Below are 7,400 nucleotides of genomic sequence, written 5' to 3' on the forward strand. Positions count from 1 at the left end.
GCCCCGCCCCGGGTGGGCCCCGACACCGCCGCTTCCCTGTGGCGCAGCCCTCGTGATGAAGCCTCTGGGCGCTCGATGCTCACCCAGCCTGGTCGCGGTTCAGAAAATCAAATTGCCCTTTTCTTTCCCCAGGACTCGCGACGCATTGACTCACTCGTCGGGGACTTTTCGGCGGTGGTGTCGCAGCCTCCTCCCGTGTGGAGAGCTGTGGGGCAGGGCAGTGGGGGTGGGGAACTCACAGGCTTTGGGTCAGAGGGCGGGAGCGAAGGAGGAAGGAAGCGGCGGGAGGCGGCGCCCAGGGGGAAACTCACCTCCAGAGAGTGAACCCAACGGCTGGGGTCGGCCGGGGCAATTCACTTACTGAGCTGATGTCTACTCCCTCCCCCGTCCCCACACGCACCCCCTGTCGCACACACACATTTTTTTTTTTTTTTAAAAAGGCAGATGGCTTGAGTGGACTGCCCAATACCAAATAGAAATATTTACTCCTTCCCGGGGGAAATTCAATCAGGAAAGTCTAGAGCGTGCTTCGTCACAAGGATTTTCCCAGTGTCTACAAAAGCCAGCGCGTGCCTCTTTAATTTTGAATTAAGCGGCGATTTTAAGTTACACACAGAAAATCCTCAAGTTATGCAGATTGAAAGCCAAGCCTCTCCTTGTCTGTTCCAGAAAGCCAGGCACCCCAGCAGATGGACAGGCTTCCTGGGCAATTTCTGGAGATTGAACCACCTCCCAGGCGGAACATTGGAAGCTGCGTCGCTTTCAATCAGGCAGAGAGCATGAAGGAATATTTTCCTCCAGAACACCAGGGTGGAGCTGTCGGAGCCCTAAGTGGCTCTAAATCAGGGATGCAGGATCACAACTCTCATCCCCGAAGCTTAATAAAATATTGGTCCCTGAACCACTTTGCCCGGGGCATTAAATAGCCTTCCGTGCATCACAGGGTCACCCCTGTGTGAGGCTACTCTCCACCGGAGAATGCCAACTGGTGATCGTCACATACTGTGCTTTCATCAAAAGGCTTGGGATCCCCAGCTACATGCCGGGGAGGGGAGTTTGCTGCAGGAGAAGCTTCATAAAAGAAGCACACACAACAATGATCTTTAACTTTTTAAAAAATATTTTTTATGGAGGTCCATTTTCAGCTGCAATTTTTTGTCAAAAGCCTACCTACCTCCAGGTCTCCTTCCATTACAATAACATTCTAGAGTAGAGCTCTTAGATTTTTCCTCTCTAAATCAGTATTCTCCCGCTTGGTTTTTAACGTTAATCATTTGCATCCTATGAACCAACAGGAAGGCTAATGCTAGGAGAGGCAAATGCTTCATATGTATTCCATTCAGTATTTCATAAACTAAGTTTGACTACATTGCTAGATTGGATGGATTCTGTAAAATTCCTATGGGGATTTTTTTTCCTTTCTTTTAACAGAGGCTCTACATAGCTTGCATTATAACAAATCATCCAACTTTTTAATGTGGATCCCCCACTTTGTCTATCTGAACCCCTTTATTTGAAGGTGGGAGTAAATATAGCATAATTGTTTAAAAAAAGTAGATTTGCAAAAGGCAGACTGTCTGATTTGGGCTCTAACCTTTACTGACTATATGATCTTGGGCAATTTACTCAACCTTTTAGGCCTCAGTTTCCTTAAATGTAAAAAGTGATAACAATAGTGTCAGTCTCTTGAGATTGCTGTGAAAACTGATCACACAAATAACTGGCTAGGTATAGTAGAAGGAGCCTGAGCTTTAGAGTCTAGTTAAAATCCCTGCCTGCACTTACTCAGCAGGTGACCTTGAGCAAACGTCAGTCTCTCATAATCAACGTGTGATGACACATTAGAGTACCATCTTTAGAGCTCCACAGTTAAATTGGATCAAAATACCTTCCATAAATTAAGACATCATATACACACAGCATGTATGGATTTCAGGAAGCAACAAACATGTTTGTATGTAAAGTCAGTAGCTTTCATAATTCTTCTTAAAGAGGAATTTGTCCTAGTACAGGAAAATGCCTTGATAAGCCACTTGGAGCAGTAACTACCAAGGCTATTAGTCATATATAGCTGAGGCCACAAAAGTGATGGTGAAACTACTCTGTATTAAACATAATAAATATAAGAATCACAAAATAATACAAATAGGAACTTGGTAGAAGAATGAAGAGGGAGATGCTGAGAAGAGAGGAAGGCACAAAGACCAAGTCATGTAATTATGAGTTTGAAAATGGTCAAAGGCCTTTAAATATCTTTAATTAGTTAATTAGTAATAGTTATTGAAAACTTTCTATCTGCTAAATTATTTTAAGCCATTTATATGAGGTAATGGAAAAATTCCCCTCATAAAAACCCTATGAGTTGGGCCTGATTATCACATTCATGTTGCTCATGAGGAAACTGAAGCCCAGAGACATGAAATATCTTCCCAGGGTCATACGGTAATTCATAGTAATGGTAAAGCCACAGTTCTACCCAGGCACTAGATGCTAGAGTTTCATTCTTATTCCCTTTGCTCATCAGAGATGTCTAAAAATAAACTCTTGACTTTATTTTTGGTTGGGAGGGTATTTAAACATCAATTCCTTTATCTTCCCAAAATTTTAATAAAGTCTCCTACTCTCAAACACATTTCACCTAAGAAAATTAATAAGGCAGTATACCCTATCTGCATGAGCCAGGAATAGTGCATATATAATGACAAGACCAGTTTTTAGACTGAAATAATTTAGCATAAGCAAAAGTTTGGAGTCAGAAATAATGTTTAGAATGTAAGCTTCTCAAAATACTGTAATGGAGAGCCTATTTGTCCTTAAAAAAATCTATCATTAATTGTAACCAAAGCAATTGTGATCCAGATGCAGCTGGGAAAGCTCTTCCTTACCTAGTTCTTAAGAGGAAGAGCTCTTCCAGCTGCATCTGGATCACAACTGCTTTTGTTACAATTAATGATAGATATTGTTCCAATGACATATGCAATATGTCAGGGTTTAGTCAGGGTTCAGACCATCATAATGGGTATTTCTTACTCCAAGAGGTAATGTTCAGCCAGAGGAAAACATATCTCATGTTACCTAGAACAGGAGATGAGTTTTGCATCTTCAGTATGAAAGAATAATCATCAGTCAGTGACAAAGCAACAACACAGCAGATTAGGCAACCTTCCTGCTTCGAATCTGTGTTACTCAGAACTCAGGACCCCAGAGGCTCAGGCCAGGCCTCTTTGCCCTCTATTAAATATTAAGCCACCAGTATGTGACAACATAGCCAGGGAAGGTTTTTTTTATTTTCCTTCTAATTAAACAATTTCCTACTGGAGATACAATTTCACCAAAGATGGTTTTGGAGACTAGTGACATTTGTTCCCTACCACCTTATACTCTTTTGTGTGCCTTCCTAGTTTTTGAACAAAACTTATGTGCAATTCAAGAGCATGCAGCAAATCTAATCCACTTTCTTTCCTCCACTTCCCCATTAGTAATTATACATCTCTAGCCAATACTTTGAAAATACATTGGACACTCTCTATATATTTATGTACTAGAGGCCAGGTGCAGGAAATTTGTGCACGGGGTGTGGGGTGGGGGGTGGGAGGGAGTCCCTCAGCCTGGCCTGCACCCTCTCCAATCTAGGACCCCTTGGGGGATGTCCGACTGCCGTTTAGGCCCGATCCCACAGGTAGTCAGACATTCCCTCTCGCAATCCGGGCTGCTGGCTCCTAACCACTCACTTGCCTGCCTGCCTAATTACTGCTAACCACTCTGCCTGCCTGCCTGATCACTCCAAACCGCCTCTGCCTACCTGCCTGATTGCCCCTAATTGCCTTTGCCTTAGCCCAGCCACAATAGCTTTTTCCAGAATGATGTCTGGAAGGACTTCCAGAAGATGTTTGATCTATCTGGTCTAATTAGCATATTACCCTTTTATTAGTATAGATAAATGCTAAGTGGTGAGAAAGAGCTCCTCTTCATAGGACATAGACTTTGAAACTTATTAGGAAAGGTGATAGACGGAGATGAAAGGGTCTTCAGTGATGAGACTAGTAAGGATGATTCCAATACTAATTCCAACATGGGTTTTTACCCTCGCACCACCAAGCAATTCTTGGACACCAGCTGGGTGTCCTACAATTCAACTCAATTCTGATACTCCCTAGAGAGAGCAGTTAGCCAGATGGAAAAGCTCTATAGGATAAAGTATGTGGAAAGGGGACCAGGCTACCATGTCCTCTGAGCATACCAATCTCCATTCGTTCACCAACTCTGACATGCTCCACATCCTGTCCTTTGATTTGTTGTGGAGTTTTCATTAAGTAGGAATGACTGATTAAGTCATTGGTCATTAGTGCTTGTACTTGATCTTCAACTCCTTTTCCCTTAGTTGGAAGTTGAGGGGTGGGACTAGAAGTTCCATCCTTCTAATCACATGGTTGGGTCTCATGGTAACAAGTCCCCCAATTCTAGGTTACATATAAGCTTTCTAAAAGTTACCTTATCATTAAAAGACACCTTATCATTCTCATAACTTAAGAAATTCCAAGGGTTTTAGGAACTCTATGCAGAGAATTGGTCAAATACAAAATATGTATTTCTTATTATAAATCAACTAGTTTCCTGGTGCACGTATTCATGCACATTGAAAGGAAATTAATTAGAAGGTGGCCGGTGGGACAGAACTGGACGAGACAGGACAGAAATGCCCTGGAGCCAAACTCCTGTGGTCCCTCCCTGGCCAGTCATGCCTGGGGCAGTGCCAGGGCCCAAAGAGCATCTGCAGAGTGAACTGGGTCCCTCTGGCAGGTGGGGTCCTTCTGCCTGGCCTACAGGGATCGGGCTGAAACCTGCAGTCCAACATCCCTTGATGGGTCCTGGAGTGCAAGAGAACACTCTGCAAAGTTGCTGTCGCTCAGCAGCTCCTGCGTTGAGCATCTGCCCCCTTGTGGTCATTGCATGCCATAGCTACCAAGCAGTCGGCTGATCAGCTGGTTGGCTGGTCGCTTAGGCTTTTATATATATAGATATCACAACTAGTCAAACTCAGGTTTAGGAACCACAAAGAGAATGAGTCAAGTCCTAGTGACCATAGTTAAAATTTTTAAATAGAAAGTAAGGACACTTAATCTACAGGAGGAAGAGAGTGATAAAAACTATTTGCCATCAATGAGAATAAAACAAAAAGAGCCATGCTGAGAATACATGGTAAATGTTCTAAGTGACCAAGCAGATGAGCCTAGGCCAGTGGTCGGCAAACTGCGGCTCGTGAGCCACAATGCAGCTCTTTGGCCCCTTGAGTGTGGCTCTTCCACAAAATACCGACTTCTGCGCATGGGCCATGAAGTTTCAGTCGCACTGTATGTGTGCACCCGCATGTGGTATTTTGTGGAAGAGCCACACTCAAGGGGCCAAAGAGCCGCATGTGGCTCGTGAGCCGCAGTTTGCCGACCACTGGCCTAGGCTAATGCATTGATGACAAAGATTGAAACAGAGGGCTAAGTAGGGTTTATTTTAAGTCTAGGAAGATAGAACTATTTTTAAGAGGCACAGAGATTGCATGGGTATAAAATAAAACTGCCATTTCTGGACCCCAAGGATTTTTTAAGTCAATAATTCCTAAAATCACTGTGGCTATGGGTATCTGTCGTCTTAAGAAATATTCTTTTCAATTTTATTGTTTAATTTTAATAGTAACATCAGTCATTATTTTAATAAAATTTTGTAACTCACATTCTCAGTAATACTAAGCAATAAAGATATACCGCTGGAGCTCAGGAGGATAAAAACTTTCAAAGCCTACGGTAAACATTATGTTCTTATTTGAGACTGTAGATTGCTCACTGTCTGGGCACAAAAATAAATGCATAGCTATTTCAGATCAAGTAGAAGTACCTTTAGTCATTTTCCTTCTTATCTTAGACATGAGGGATGAAGAAAAATTTGAGCTAAGATATTTAACTATGAAACTTACACTACACCAATAAAAGGAATGTCAAAAACTCTTAGTGTATTAAACACTCAAAACTCATTAGTGGTTTCAGTCAGTGCATAAAATTGACTAAAAGTGTATAACAGTTTTGGTTTAACCTACCACTTGAGAGTTTCTCTTCAGAGGTCTCTATATGAATAGTTTTCAACTTTCAACTGAAATACACAGCTATTTCAAATTTGAGTAACTGAAAGTATCTCCGGGTATACTTTATAAAATGTTTGATACCATAAAAAATTGCAACTTCATTAATGCTTAAGAAAGTCTCAAGAGTTATCTCTACTTGCTTTACCATGTACCATTATGACCCATGACATTTTATTCAGAAAGTTGAAGTGGACATACAATGACTGTCAAAAGATAAAAAAATATATATATTTGTTTTTCTAAACCAAACAGATCAGTATGGATTCAATGTGCTTCTGGAAACACAAAGTAATTAAATACTAGACCTTGCTTATCCACATTAATTCCTCTTAAAATAAGTAAGATTATTGAGTTTAAGTATTAAGAAGCAATTCTTGAATAAATATAATTTCTAAGGAGTGATACTAATTAGCAAAAAAAAGATTAATAGCACTGAATGAAAGATAATTTATTATCTTACCTAATAGACAAACATGCAAATTGACCATACTTTTGCTATGCCTTAAGCCAAGCCCACAAGTCAATCAGAGTGACTATATGCAAATTAACCCAACCAAGATGGCGGCTGGCAGCCACAGAACTGGAGCGAGCAGGAGGCTTGTTTGCTCCAGTGATGGAGGAAGCCAGCCTGCCACAGGCTCTGAGCTCCACTCAAAAGCAACAAAGTTTCAATTATAGAAAGTAAATAAACCCCAGATACCTGCTTTCAGTAGGCTGTGGCCACGGAGCTGGAGCAAGCAGGAGGTCTGCTTGCCCCTGCGATGGAAGAAGCCAAGCTTACCGGTGGCTGCTGCCTCCTCTCAAGGCAACAAAGTTTCAATTATAGAAGGTAAATAAACCCCAGATACCTGCTTCCAGTCGCCATGGCCACGGAGCTGGAGCAAATAAATACAAAAACAAAAAAAGGAAAGGCTCAAAGCTTCAGTCACCAGGGGGCTTGGTCAGTCTGAAAACAGCCATCAGCCCTTCACCTAGGCTGGCCAGGCACCCGAGTGGGGACCGCCACCCTGAAGGGGGTATGGGTAGCCTGCAAATACCCATCAGCCCCTCACCCAGGCTGGCCAGGCACCCCAGTGGGGACCCCTACCCTAAAGGGGGGCTGACCAGACTGAAAACAGCCATCAGCCCCTCACCCAGGCTGGCCAGGAACCCAAGCGGGACCCCCATCCTAATCCAGGACACCCTTCAGGGCAAACCAGTCAGCCCCCACCAGTGCACCAGGCCTCTATTCTATATAATATAAGGGTAATATGCAACTTGACCCTAACAC

This window comes from Myotis davidii, unplaced genomic scaffold, assembly GCF_000327345.1.
Source record: "Myotis davidii unplaced genomic scaffold, ASM32734v1 scaffold738, whole genome shotgun sequence".
Taxonomy (NCBI): Eukaryota; Metazoa; Chordata; class Mammalia; order Chiroptera; family Vespertilionidae; genus Myotis; species Myotis davidii.